This window comes from Lissotriton helveticus, chromosome 3_2 (genome assembly GCF_964261635.1).
Source record: "Lissotriton helveticus chromosome 3_2, aLisHel1.1, whole genome shotgun sequence".
NCBI classification, from domain to species: Eukaryota; Metazoa; Chordata; class Amphibia; order Caudata; family Salamandridae; genus Lissotriton; species Lissotriton helveticus.
The window spans coordinates 454892475-454907961 of record NC_136062.1 but is presented as its reverse complement, the minus strand read 5'-3'; the positions used below and the strand labels follow the sequence as shown (position 1 = coordinate 454907961).

The 15487-nt window shown below is 50.4% G+C and overlaps 1 protein-coding gene across 2 annotated transcripts in view; it reads left to right on the top strand.

Moving 5' to 3' along the window:
• Positions 1-518: 518 nt before the first annotated feature.
• Positions 519-15487, top strand: part of TP53I11 (tumor protein p53 inducible protein 11) — a 466547-nt gene continuing 451578 nt past the window's right edge. Inside the window, exon 1 of one of the 2 annotated variants that reach the window (XM_078684361.1) lies at positions 519-578. The gene's annotated coding sequence lies outside the window, so the exon portion shown is untranslated. Of the gene's footprint in view, positions 579-1323; positions 1397-15487 lie in introns of those variants that run through there. The other variant, XM_078684362.1, reaches the window with a different exon arrangement.

The following is a 15487-nucleotide window of genomic DNA, read 5'->3' as shown; positions in this document are numbered from 1 at the left end:
TGCGTGGAGAGGTCAGCCCGGACAGCATCTCAGTGCGGGGGAGAGGTCAGCCCAGCAGTGCGTGGAGAGGTCAGCCCGGACAGCATCTCAGTGCGGGGAGAGGACAGCCCAGCAGTGCGGGGGAAAGGTCAGCCCAGCAGTGCAGGGACAGGTCAGCCCAGCAGTGCGGGGGAAAGGTCAGCCCAGCAGTGCAGGGACAGGTCAGCCCTGAGCCCAGCAGTGCGGGGAGAGGTCAGCCCAGCAGTGCGGGGAGAGGTCAGCCCGGACAGCATCTCAGTGCGGGGGAGAGGTCAGCCCAGCAGTGCGTGGAGAGGTCAGCCCGGACAGCATCTCAGTGCGGGGAGAGGACAGCCCAGCAGTGCGGGGGAAAGGTCAGCCCAGCAGTGCAGGGACAGGTCAGCCCAGCAGTGCGGGGGAAAGGTCAGCCCAGCAGTGCAGGGACAGGTCAGCCCTGAGCCCAGCAGTGCGGGGAGAGGTCAGCCCAGCAGTGCGGGGAGAGGTCAGCCCAGCAGTGCGGGGAGAGGTCAGCCCAGCAGTGCGGGGAGAGGTCAGCCCCGCAGCGCCATGCCAGCAGCGCGGTGAGTACCTTTCTTTCACCCGTTGGTGTTTCTCTTGCCACAGGCACTGTGATTCCCTCCTTCTCTCACCTGTAAGTCTGGAGGGGGCGTTAAGAGATGTTTCTTCCAGCCGGGACGAATCCCTTCCTCCTTTCACCCCAAAGTCTGGAGTTTGGGAGGGGGAATGGGGGGTCTTCCTCGCACCTGTGAGGATTGGGCGGGTCCTCCTTTCAGCAGCACTGTGAGTACCTTCCACCTCTCACCTGTGTATCTGGGGCGGGGTACTCATTTCAGCAGCACTGTGAGTACCTGCCACCTCTCACCTGTGAGCCTGGAGTGGGGTCCTCCTTTCAGCAGCACTGTGAGTACCTTCCACCTCTCACCTGTGAGTCTGGGTCGGGGTCCTCCTTTCAGCAGCACTGTGAGTACCTGCCACCTCTCACCTGTGAGTCTGGGTCGGGGTCCTCCTTTCAGCAGCACTGTGAGTACCTTCCACCTCTCACCTGTGTATCTGGGGCGGGGTACTCCTTTCAGCAGCACTGTGAGTACCTTCCACCTCTCACCTGTGTATCTGGGGCGGGGTACTCCTTTCAGCAGCACTGTGAGTACCTTCCACCTCTCACCTGTGAGTCTGGGTCGGGGTCCTCCTTTCAGCAGCACTGTGAGTACCTGCCACCTCTCACCTGTGAGTCTGGGTCGGGGTCCTCCTTTCAGCAGCACTGTGAGTACCTTCCACCTCTCACCTGTGAGTCTGGGTCGGGGTCCTCCTTTCAGCAGCACTGTGTACCTTCCACCTCTCACCTGTGAGTCTGGGTCGGGGTCCTCCTTTCAGCAGCACTGTGAGTACCTTCCACCTCTCACCTGTGTATCTGGGGCGGGGTACTCCTTTCAGCAGCACTGTGAGTACCTTCTATCTCGCACCTGTGAGCCTGGAGTGGGGTCCTCCTTTCAGCAGCACTGTGAGTACCTTCCACCTCTCACCTGCGAGTCTTGGGTAGGGGGGTCTTCTCTATCCAGCATCATGTGGAGACCCTCCTCCCCCCCCTACTTGGGCACTTCCCCTGCCACCCAGACTTCCACACCCCGTGCACCTTGCCAGCTGCGGGCATGGGCTGGCAAGGAGTCCCGTCTGCACGGCCGTGCTGAAGCTACACAGGTGTGACACGCTATCCCGGGTCGGGGCAGGCTCGCTATCCCGGGTCGGGGTAGAGTCGCTAGCCCAGGTCGGAGCAGGCTCACTATCCCGGGTCGGGGCAGGCTCGCTGTTCTGTAGCTCGGGATGGGACATGGCAGGTTCTGTGGCCCGGGACAGGGCAGGTTCTGTGGCCCGGGACAGGGCAGCACGCCTGGGTTCTGTGCGCCTCTGCTCTGCTGCTGTGCGTTGTGTCATATTCTACTCTATGCCTCGTTCTGCGCCGGTGTGCCTGGCTGCGCTCTCTTGCTGTGCTCTGTTGTGGGCTGTGCTGTGCTGCTGAGTTCGTGTGCTCTGCAGTGCCGCCGCATGCTGTCCTCGGCTCGCCCGTGTCCTGTTGACGTTGCTTACTGTCTCATCTTGTCACGTTGTGTTGTTTTTTCACAGGGACTGCTCAGCCTTGCTGTGGGCGGTTCGCCTTTTGTGTTGTTGTTGTTCCTTGCTTTTCCATTGCAAAGTGGAACTGTCCGTTTGTCTCACGCGTTCAGTTACGTGTTCGGTTTACAAGATGTGACATTTGTTTATAAAAAACAGCACGGCTCCTTCCTCAGGCGGACTTTTTTTTCATAGTGGCTTGTAAGACAACGGATGACGTTTCCTCTGGCACCTGTGAGAGTTTCCCATCTTTGCAGCTATTCATGTATAAATGTCGTTGTGCTTTAATACAAAGACAAGGAGCCAGAGTTCGGGCGTGATTTTGCATTGAAATCCTGGCTCCACCTCCACTCAACCTAGTGTGATCCTCGACACGTCCTTCGATCTGACTATGGCCAGGTATTGCCGAGTCCCCACCCCGAGCTGACATCCATTCCCAAACCACGCCCCCCACGGGTACCACCAGGGCTTGAAGTGGGACTAAAAAACTGGGGGTCTGTCTTTAACACATAAACTAAAAAGCCTGTGCTTAGCTTAGTGCGCCGCCCGACTTGTATTTGGCTGTCTCTGTCATTGCATCCAGATATATAATACAACAAGTAACATTATACCTACAATAAGTCCGGATTACTAGCTTTGTCAATGGTTGTTAGTTGCATAAGATAAACAAGTAGCAACTAACTATTGCTTGTATATAATATGGAAAAAGCTTCCACTTACGGCCCTGGTCACACCAGGATAATGTTGCTGCTCCTGAGTTTCAAATAGAGAAGGGAAACCCTGGGAGAAAATGACTCTTTAAAGGATTTCCCTTCCCCTACAGAGTTCACCTGGCATGAGGTCATGCCGTAACTTTTCCACTAGTGAGTAGTGTGAAGTCACTGCACTGGGGGGAAAAAACTGACTGCCTTTGAACATTGACGCGTTTTGAGGCCTCCTTTAAAAAACTGCCGGTGCTCAGCACCATTGAGACCCGGCCCACTTAAAGCCCTGGGTACCACAACAAAAAGGCAATCTCAGTTGGGTAGACGGGTCAGCTGTTCATGATGCGGAGCGCGAGGGAAAAGACCGCCCTGTTGCTGCAGACCCTTTCTAGGGGGTTTTGGGGCCGTGATTGCTGACCTGAACAAAAACATCTGAATATACTTGTAAAAAAACAGCCAGGTGACAACCTCAGCTGTGTCTGAGGCAAGCTGCAGTTGGGCGGTGTGTGTTGGGGGACTGGGGGCAGGGCTTTACCTTCCAATGATGCAGCAGGTGCAGTGGCACCAGGGCCCCTGGCTGTGCGTGGCCTTCTGCAACCTCAGTTGTATCTGTGTGGAGCTTTCTGAGAGTGTTGGGGTTTTAGCCTCTGTGCACAGCGCACTGCCCTATACTGCAGGATGGTTATACCATTCAGATAGTGGCCGTGCATACCTCACTGAATGAGGACCAACCAGGGAATCGAATGTCTGCCCAGCACCTAATAATTAGGGCCAAAATTAGCGTTCAGCGGAGGTTACTCCATTACAAATATGACTGATACCCGCCCGCCGTACTACAAGTGCCATTGGATATACTGCACTTGTATTCACAAAGCAACCGGGTTTTGATTTACAGGGAATACTTGCGCTCCGCTACGTTTCTGACTACCTGTATGGTCCGCAATTATAATTTGTGGTGCCACAGGAAAAAGGGGAAACCCATTGAACCCTTACCAAAGGTGTTGAGCGCAACACCCGAAAATTGTGGAAACAAATTCCTATGCACACACGGTATAAATTGAAATACAAAGTATTGTACTCTATTATATATTCAATATAAATAAAGAAATTATTTTCCACTTCTTCTTGTCTGAGCAATTCTTTTGTTTTTATTGCTCAAGCAATCTCACGCCAGCCGACAGTGTTTCGTCAGAGTACAGATTGCTTTGACTCTTCAGGGCTTTCTTCTAATAGTGGCGTGTGTTGTATTCCCGCTTAACCGGTGATAATTCCAACCCGGTAAGGGTATCATGTGCTGTAGCTCGTAATAGGGATCTTCACTTGCTCCTTCATGTGTAAGTAATCATGATCAATCTGCCGTATAAATTGAGCGCAGGCGGAACAGGAACAGACCTTATTATTCCAAACCTAATTCTGATTGGGTAACTCTTGGTGCCGCGAGATAGTTCTCGTTTAAGATTGTTTCTCCGCATATGTATTTCAAACGGTCCGAATATCCCTGGACCTTCTGTTCTGCCCGGCCGCGAATCCGGCGTCTCACTGTCGGTGGGAGGTTAGAACACGGATACTGCACTTGTAATGTGACTGATATCCACCCGCCGTACTGCAAGTGCCATTGGATATACTGCGCTTGTTATGTGACAGATATCCACCCGCCATGCTACAAGTGCCATTGGATATACTGCACTTGTAATGCGACAGATATCCCACCCACCATACTACAAGTGCCATTGGATATACTGCGCTTGTAATGTGACAGATATCCACCCGCCGTACTACAAGTGCCATTGGATATACTGCACTTGTAATGTGACTGATATCCCACCCGCCGTGCTACAAGTGCCATTGGATATACTGCACTTGTAATGTGACTGATATCCACCCGCCGTACTGCAAGTGCCATTGAATATACTGCGCTTGTAATGTGACAGATATAATAATAATAATAATAATAATAATAATAATAATAATAAAAGAGCTTATAAAGCGCCCAGTAACGCCATCTCGGCGTGTCCCCGCGCTAAGAGCTCCTAACGATCACCAATATGAGCCTTGTCCCTACTCAGTGTAAAGTTGTGTTTTTAGCTTTGCCCTGAACATCGCTTCACTGCTCTCCAGTCTCAGAGCAGGAGGGAGTTTGTTCCAATGTTGAGCTGCTTGGAAAGCAAAGGATCGTCCACCCATTCTGGCCTTCCTTATCCTAGGAATTGTCAGCAGCCCGGTACCCACCGACCGAAGGGTCCTTGTTGGTTCGTAGCGGCTGACTAAGTCCCTAAGGTAGGCGGGCGACCTGCCCCAGACAATTCGGTGACAGAAGAGGAGGCATTTGAACAGCACGCGTTTCTTCACAGGCAGCCAGTGAAGCGCATCCAGAGCCTTCTGAGAATTTGCTCTCCTGGGTCTTCTTAGCACCAGTCTAGCGGCGGAATTCTGAATAACTTGCAGGCGACCAAGGCAGCCCTCGTTGGACCCTAGGAACAAGATGTTTCCATAGTCCATCCGAGAGGTCACCAATGCCTGCGTCAGTGTCCTTCTGGCCGCTATGGGTAGGAGGTCTAAGGTTTTGTTTAGGGTCTTCAATACTCCAAAACATTTGCCCACAAGACGCCTTATGTGGCCATCACAGGAGAGGGAGGGGTTGATCCAAACTCCTAGATTCTTAGCCTCTTCACACGGTACAGGAGTAGGGCCAAGACACGAAGGCCACCACTCGGCTGACCAGCTTTTGCTTTTTCCCCCCACTACCAGCACCTCTGTCTTAGAGCCATTGAGTTTTAGGCAGTGGGAGTCCATCCACTCAGCTAGCGCCTGCATACAGGACTTAAAGTTGGTGGGGGTGTTGGTGGTGTTCTGCGATAGAGAAATCAACAACTGGGTGTCGTCGGCATATGATACCAATTCCACCCCGAATGATTGTACCACCTTCGCCAGGGAGGCCATGTAAAGATTAAAAAGAGTAGGGCTCAGAGCTGAGCCCTGCGGCACTCCCTGGTCTAGTGGCATCTCTACCGAACGACATGTCCCTTGCTGTACCTGGAAACATCTTTCTGTGAGAAACGATTGTAACCAGTACAGCGCGGGACCAGCGACCCCAGCTTCATTCAGACACCGTAGCAGGATGGAATGCGCTACGGTGTCAAAAGCCGCGCTGAGGTCGAGCATGATCAGGGCCATTGTATGTCCTGCATCCGCCCCTGCTCTTAAAGTCTCAGTAGCACGTAGGAGGGCTGTCTCAGTTGAGTAGCCTGCCCTAAATCCTGATTGTGAGGGATGAAGTAGGTTCCCTCTCTCCAGGTGCTCAATGAGCTGAGCGTTGACCACCTTCTCAGCAACTTTCGCCACATATGGCAATAAGGAAATGGGTCGGAGGTTTTCCAGCACCTCGATGCTTACATTCGGTTTTTTCCTTATTGGCAGTACTATGGCCTTTTTCCACTCCTCCGGGACGCGTTGAGTGGAAAAGGAGGTCTGTAAGACATGTCGGATATATGGTTCCAGGGCTACAAGACCCTCTGAGATGACCCAGGCCGGTGCCGGGTCGTTGGGGGAACCGGACTTCACGCTGCGACAGATCTTTATTAGCCTGTCAGCGGCAGGTACCTCGGCAGGTACCACCCGCCGTACTACAAGTGCCATTGGATATACTGTACTTGTAATGTGACTGATATCCCACCCACCGTACTACAAGTGCCATTGGATATACTGTACTTGTAATGTGACTGATATCCCACCCGCCGTACTACAAGTGCCATTGAATATACTGCGCTTGTAATGTGACAGATACCTCATCCACTGTACTACAAGTGCCATTGGATATACTGCACTTGTAATGTGACAGATATCCACCCGCCGTGCTACAAGTGCCATTGGATATACTGCGCTTGTAATGTGACAGATATCCACCCGCCGTGCTACAAGTGCCATTGGATAAACTGCGCTTGTACTGTGACAGATATCCACCCGCCGTGCTACAAGTGCCATTGGATATACTGCACTTGTAATGTGACAGATATCCCACCCACCGTACTACAAGTGCCATTGGATATACTGCACTTGTAATGTGACAGATATCCCACCCACCGTACTACAAGTGCCATTGGATATACTGCACTTGTAATGTGACAGATATCCACCCGCCGTGCTACAAGTGCCATTGGATAAACTGCGCTTGTACTGTGACAGATATCCACCCGCCGTGCTACAAGTGCCATTGGATATACTGCGCTTGTAATGTGACTGATATCCCACCCGCCGTACTACAAATGACATTGGATATACTGCACTTGTAATGTGACAGATATCCCACCCCCGTACTGCAAGTGCCATTGGATATACTGCACGTATAATGTGACAGATATCCCACCCCCCCATACTGCAAGTACCATTGGCTATACTGCACGTGTAATGTGACAGATACCCCATCCTTCAGGGTTGTGAAGGAGTACTCGGCCCACTGAGCTCTCAATCAGCCTTTAATGTGGAGTCGCGATGCCTCCAGAGTATACGTCTGCCTGTGAATAACCATGTCATCTCGTGTCAGATTTTGAGCCGGGCTGAATTTTTTCACATCCGTAGGGCACGGTGACAATTATGAGTCTTTCATAGTCTGATATCTTGTTCCAGTACATTCCCAAGTTACAGCCAGGTCCACTGAAATTGTGCAATTTTGCGTCTCTGGTGTTTTCCATATAATTATGAATTTGCTGCAATTGGCCTATAATAATCCATCATCTGATGCATAATCTGCAGTTTTATAAAACTGTTTCTAGCTTAAATGGAACAAAAGTTACTAAAAATACTGCAACACGTGTTGAGGCACAGTAGAAGGCCCATCGCAAAGGCTGCCTGATCGTCTTTCAGTTGATTATTGCTCTCCTGGGGTGCTAAGCTGATACTAATGAGGTGTAGCTATGCCCAGACATTGTTAAGTGTACAGTAAAAGCCAAAAAATGCTGAATTGATACTGTCACAACATGTGCCATATTTTGCAGCATAAAATATCTTTTCTTTCCACATATTAGTCGCCCTTGCTGCATAATTTCAGTGGCACTGGTTATGCGGATCTTACTCTTTGTCTAATTATATGTACTCACACTGGGACCAACCATAATTCAGTTCAATAAAGGGCTACCACTGGCTGTGCAGATGAATGTTGGATGGAGTCCGACTGCCTAAAACTGAGCACCGACAAGACTGTAGTCATGTTCTTTGGGGAGACCTCCTCTCCGTATGGCCATACCTGGCGGCCAACAGAGCCATCAGGACCTGCTCCGGTGAACCTCGGATGGTCATCGGCTGCACACCTGACCGTGCAGCCCACGTCCACGCCATCACGCCCTGACGCTTCCACACCCTGAAGACGCTGAGGAAGATTTTCAAATGGCTCCCTGTCAACACCCCGAAAACCATCACCCATACTCTCGCCCCAGCAAACTAGACAACAAAAATACCCTGTATGCTGGGAGTAACAAGCATCATCAGGGGGCTGCAGAACACCCAGAACTCGGTGGCCAGAATCCCTCTCAAACTCGAAGAAACAACTGTTGTGTAGATTCCCAGGAATAAATGGCCAGTGTTCCTAGTTTGAAGTTGCCACGGCTGTGGTACCAGCGACGCCCTGACGCCGGCACTACTATTGCATTCTGTTTGGTGTCCAGGTGCTTGTGTTGACGCTTGGCCGCCTGGAAATGATGAGGGTTGAGTATAGACATCAGAAATTTCACTCAAATAACTCTTAATTCTTTGAATGCCTGATAAGAATCATACAAACACTGTGTTCCGTGGATCCTCAACTTATTTGCGGTGCAGTTCAATTCATAATTTTGAGAAAAAGAGAGGAATCGTGATAAAGTCTTAAATCAAAACACGAACTCGTATACGTAGCATGATGTATCCCATATTTCAGATACTGTATTCTTAAAAAGAATAATATTTACGAATCTTATGACTTAACACCTGCATATTTGTGGTTCAATGTTCATTTTTTTTTTTTTAAATATTCAGGTACTGCATATTTTTGTAATGGTTTTTATTAACTGTACAATAAAGTGTTTATTGTAGTTGTTGCCTGTTAAGAAGAAGACGTGATCTAAATCTAGGGCTTCTAAACTGCCTTCCAGAATTGACAAACATTGGCCCACCCGAACATGCTTGGCCCATCCAGACAAGAATTCCTGGAACCGGGGCTGGGGACGGAGAGGCACATATACAGCTTTGTATACATTTATGTTAATAAGAAAACTCACCTATGCATTCCATGGGCATGAAGACCTCTCTCACAGCCTCCTGCTGTTTGATGCTCAGGCACAGCTGTGTCTGGCAGGCTGTAGATTGAGTTCACTGGCCTTATGATCATCTGTCTCGCTGCGGGGGTGGGGGCTTTGATGTACTCTGTGGGTGTGCTACTGTACCCACATACCAGGAGACATGTATTCCTTTTATGTCTGTCATTTTATGTAGCGCTGACATGGCCCGGAGGCCTCGGAGCGCTGTACAAAAGAACAGTTACTAAACCTAGCAGGGATTTTTTGCAGATATCATCCAGGAAGGATGAAAAGCAGGTCAGTCAGATAAAGTGGGTGATAAGACGAACCGGAGTCCTGTTCACACGCCGTCAGCGTAGGTGATACATGAGATATAACACGGAAAGATGAAAGCAGACAGTGGGGAAAGGGATTGAACTCCAGTGTCTTTCAAAGAGGAGAGCTTGCAGAGGTGTTTTGGAGTTAGCTTGACATGTGGCTCTACTGAGGGTGGGAGGCAGGCCCGGTTCTAGAGGGTGGGCCGGGTGGGCCAGGCCCACCCAAACATGAGCCTGGCCCACCCAAACATGAGACTTGGCCCTCGCAGTGAACCTGCCACTGACGTACAATAACAACTGTTCAGATAACTGGTGATATACGATACTGCTGCAGAGCAACCATTTGTCTTTTGGTAGTTTTTAAATGCAGATCAACTGAATTTTATGGGAATGGCTCAGTGGGTTACTACCTCTGTCACAGATATCCTTGTGTTACTTGCAGTCCAGAAGTTACTATCCTAACATAGGACAGTGACCTATGAAATGTCATCAAGGAGCTGAATACAAACTTCGCTTTTTTGTGTTGTGATATGGTTAGAGCTTCTACATTCTTTCAACTTTCTAATGTTACTAAAAAGAGATTTTTTGGGAAGTTGTACCTTTTTTATCAGTAAAGCCAACCCCCAACCACTGGAGTACTCTTTAAATCCTGAGTTTGTGCTTCCCCAGACCAAACCCTTGTAAAATATACTGCCCACCAGTATGGATGACGTGATTTCTACACCTTGTAATCCTCATTGGCTTTTGTGACATTCCCCGTAGACTGATTTTTTGTCTCTGTATAATGTGTGCGGTTATGTAAAGTACTGTGACACCCTACACTGATATGAGTAGCGCTATACAACAAATGGAATGGATATGAGAGAGGGGCAATGGCGAGTTGAGGGGCACTAGTGGAGGGTGGCAGTGAGGGAATCCAAGTAGGGGGTCATGGGGTTGGGGGCTACGTAGAGATGAGGGGCACTGGGGGAGGGTGGCAGTGAGGGAAGCTGAGGAGGAGGTCACGGGGTGGAGTAGAACTACAGAGAGTTGAGGGGCACTGGTGGAGGGTGGCAGTGAGGGAAGCCGAGGAGAAGGTTATGGGGTGGGGGGAACTACAGAGAGATGAGGGGCACTGGTGGAGGGTGGCAGTGAGTGAGAACGAGGAGGAGGTCACAGGTTGGGGGGAACTACGGAGCAATAAGGGGTGCTGGTGGAGGGTGGCAGTGAGGGAATCTGTGGAGGAGGTCATGGGGTGTGGGGGAGCTACAGGGTGATGAGGGGCACTGGTGGAGGGTGGCAGTGAGGAAATCAGAGGAGGAGGTCATGGGGTGGGGGGCCATGGAGAAATGAGGGGCACTAGTGGAAGGTGGCAGTGAGAGAAGCCGAGGAGGAGGTCACAGGGTAGGAGGAACTACAGAGAGATGAGGGGCGCTGGTGGAGGGAGCAGTGAGGGAAGCCGAGGAGATGGTCATGGGGTGGGGGAACTACAGAGAGATGAGGGGCACTTGTGGAGGGTGGCAGTTAGGGAATCCGAGAAGGAGGTCACAGGATGGGGGGAACTACGGAGCAATAAGGGGTGCTGGTGGAGGGTGGCAGTGAGGGAATCTGTGGAGGAGGTCATGGGGTGTGGGGGAGCTACGGAGAGATGAGGGGCACTGGTGGAGGGTGGTAGTTGGGGAGTCTGAGGCGGAGACCATGAGGGGGAGTGGCTACGGAGCGATCAAGGGCACTGTTGGAGGGTGGTAGTTGAGTTATCTACAGAGAAAGAGGTAAAAAAAGAGGTCAAAAAGACTTTTGCACCAGCACTAAAGCCCCGATTATAACAACTGTGGAGCATTCTTTAACATGCATGCTAATTACATTTACTGCTATATTCAATGTTTCAAGTTTGAAGGTGATTTTACTATTGTTTTTTACTGGGAATAATGGAAGTGGAACTGAATGGTGGCTGATATGGGGCTTGGGAACACGGTCAGCTGTGAAATAAGGTGTAATGGAGAGGGGTGGTAGAAAAGTGGATAATCAAACCTGTAAGGGAGTCTGCTGCAGAGTCGGGGGGCAGGTGGAGGTAGTAATTTAGAGGGTTTATCCCTGAAGGCCCCAGTAGTGTCACTTGCTTGATACTCCCACCTTAGAAACCCCCCCTTCCCATCAAAGGGACATTACATGGAAGAAAAGCACTTTTGAGAGTGATAACATTTAGAAAGAGACTTTGAAAAGAGTGCGTTTTACTGTGCCTTGTAAGACTAAGGAGAGAAAGGAGGGCCCAGAAGCAGGCCTGGCTAGATATATAAGCGATAAGTCGGGCCACCCAAATGTACCTTTGGCCCACCCAAATAAATATTCCTAGAGCCGGGCCTGGTGGGACGGAGGGAGTTATAAACTCTTGTTGTGCTCCGTAGAATGACTGGTTCAGAAATCTCTCTTGCTTGTAAGTGGGGTGCTCCAGGACAAGGGGCTGAGTGTTTCTTGAACCAGGTTTTGCACCTTCATTTTCAGATTTCCTGTTTCCTACGTGGGTGAAGTGCTGGCGAGTATAAATTGGCTTGTGGCCTCCACAGGCAGCCACTGGGAGGTGAGGAGAATGGAAGGCATGTGGTGAGGTTTCTTGGGACCGGTGACAGAGGGTCGAGCAGGTAGAATTGTTCTGAGTGGAGCGGAGTAAACTCCGAGGGAGCATGAGAGGTTTTAGACCCTGAAATCTAGTCTAGAAATAGCCAACCCCTATCCAGGCTAGGATGCTAGGATGTGCTGTGTGATCCTCGGCGCTCTTGGCCTTGGCTGTGATATGACTCTGGGGGGTCAGTCACCTGTCCAGGGTGAAACCAAGTGACGTGGCATTCTGCCCAATGGAGGGCCGGCACCCCAAGGCAGGGAGATGACGTTCACTCCTGTACAAATAAATGTTGTTTCTTTAGAGCTTTTAGAAGGAATTCTGTTTCCGCAGCTGGTTTGCTCCGGTGATTTGACATCAATGATTGAATTCTTATGAGGGGATTGGGGGGTCTGCCCAGGTATGGGGCCTTCAGGTAGAGCTGGGTATCGTGAGCGTACAGGTGGAGGAGGATACTAGAGGACCTTCAGGTAGAGCTGGGTATCATCGGCGCACAGGTCGAAGAGGATACTAGAGGACCTTCAGGTAGAGCTGGGTATCGTCGGCGCGCAGGTCGAAGAGGATACTAGAGGACCTTCAGGTACAGCTGGGTATCGTCGGCGCGCAGGTCGAAGAGGATACTAGAGGACCATCAGGTAGAGCTGGGTATCGTCAGCGCACAAGTGGAAGAGGATACTAGAAGACCATCAGGTAGAGCTGGGTATCATCGGCGCTCAGGTGGAAGAGGATACTGTAGGACACGGCTTTCCAAACTTTTCATGTTGGTGACACACCTTTTTGCAAAAATAAATTCAGGGACACGGTAACGGGAGCGAGCGAGCACGAACCACCTAAGGGGGGTGGTTCGCATGGTTAAATTGATGCACCGGTGGCACAAGGGACATGTAATTAGGCCCCTAACTGTGTAACACCCCCCCCCCACACACACACACCCACACACACAATCCCCCACACACACAACCCCCCACACACACAACCCCCCACACACACAACCCCACACACACACAACCCCACACACACACAACCCCACACACACACAAACCCAAGCACACACACCCACACACCCCCACAACCCCCCACACACATAACCCCACACACATAACCCCCACACACATAACCCACACACAAACCCAAACACACCCACACACCCACACACACCCCCACACACATAACCCCACACATAACCCCCCCACACACCCCACACACACTCCACACACACACACTCCACACACATACACCCCCACACACACAACACCCCCCACACACACAACCACACACAACCCCACATGCACACAACCCCACACCCCCCCAACCCCCTACACACAACACCTCACACACAACACAACCACACACGCACAACCCCACATACACACAACCCCCCACACACACAACCCCCCACACACACAACCCCCCACACACAACCCCACACACACCCAAACCCAAACACATACAAACCCAAACACACACACCCACACACCCCCACAACCCCCCACACACATAACCCCCACACACACACCACACACACACACACCCCCCACACACACACACACACCCCCCCCACACACACCCACACACACACACACACAACACCCCACACACAACCCCACATACACACAACCCCACACACACGCACAACCCCACATACACACACACACAACCCCACATACACACACACAACCCCACACACACACACACACAACTCCACTCACACACACCCACACACAACCTCACATTCGATTTTTTTTTTTTTATATATAGCGCAAACTCGACTCGAAGGTGTCAGAGCGCTTTACACGAGCACCAGTTGCGTTACATTAATTTTAGGCACCGGGAGATTAGGTGAATTTGCCCAAAATCACAGAAAGAAAAGCAAAAAAATAAAAATTTTAAAGACACTGATGACGGAATTAAACTTATGAATTATGTTTAGATCTCGCACATTTTACAAACACTGATTGATAAAGTGCATAGCATACTCCGTCGCCCAGCTACAACAAGGCACTGGACAATGTGCACAGATCATGAATCTGATTTCTTTCCTGATGTTCTAACTGGCTGCATACATCACTGAGTCTAAACTGGATCACTGCCAGTTGAACAATCAAAATCAAACAGAACAAATGAGCAAGAGTAGTGAAGTTGTGGCAGACGAGATTCAACGTTGTGATGAATAGGGCAGCAGTGAAATTGAGGACGAGGCAACGAAAGAATAAAAAAAAAAGAACTGCAGACTTTTTAAGATCTCTAAGTTAAGAAATAAGACGGTGAGGAAAAGGAGAGATAAGTGAGTAAAGTTATGGAGGAAAAAGCCATACTGTATTTCGGAAGTGGTGTTTGCTTAAACGGGCTGAACAATTACTTTAGCATAAAGAAAAAAAACAACATTCAGCATATTCAAGACGTTAGGTGGAAAATGAGAGGTCAGTGGAACCTCACAGGTGCAGTAAATTACTAGCTGTAATGTAAACATTCATCAAGTTTCAGCCACTTTTAAGAAAACAATATCGGAATTTTTTGCACGAGCATTTTTGCTGATTGAGGCCACATGCAAAACGCAGCATATAAGATCACAGTTCAATTTGAGGGCAAGTACAGGTCATTGGGCTCACCCGTCGTGTGTGTCAGCTTCGCTGGCTGAAGACGTTTAATTGCAGCAGCACCCGAGTACTTCACACGTCTGTTAAAGGCCATTTACTTGTAAATGAGGCTTTTATTATGTTTTCACCCCTTTTACTAGAGTACTGCACTGTTGCCTGCTCCAAAGCGCCTGGACACCTTCGTGAGTGAGAGAACTGCGCGCACGGTGAGCCTCTTCATGACGCGCGACACACCTACGTATGGGGCACGACACAGGAACGTGTCGCGCCATACAGTGTTGAAAGCTGTGCTGTAGGACCTTCAGCTAGAGCTGGGTATCCTCGGCGCGCAGGTGGAAGAGGATACTGTAGGACCTTCAGGTAGAGCTGGGTAACGTCTGCGCACAGGTCGAAGAGGATACTCGAGGACCTTCAGGTAGAGCTGGGTATCGTTGGCGCACAGGTGGAAGAGGATACTAGAGGACCTTCAGGTAGAGCTGGGTATCGTCAGCGCGCAGGTGGAAGAGGATACTAGAGGACCTTCAGGTAGAGCTGGGTATCGTCGGCGCACAGGTGAAAGAGGATACTCGAGGACTTTCAGGTAGAGCTGTGTATCGTCGGTGCACAGGTTTAAGAGGATACTAGAGGACCTTCAGGTAGAGCTGGGTATCGTCTGCGCACATGTGGAAGAGGATACTAGAGGACCTTCAGGTAGAGCTGGGTATCGTCAGCGCGCAGGTGGAAGAGGATACTAGAGGACCTTCGGGTAGAGCTGGGTATCGTCTGCGCACATGTGGAAGAGGATACTAGAGGACCTTCAGGTAGAGCTGGGTATCGTCGGCGCACAGGTCGAAGAGGATACTAGAGGACCTTCAGGTAGAGCTGGGTATCGTCGGCGCACAGGTTT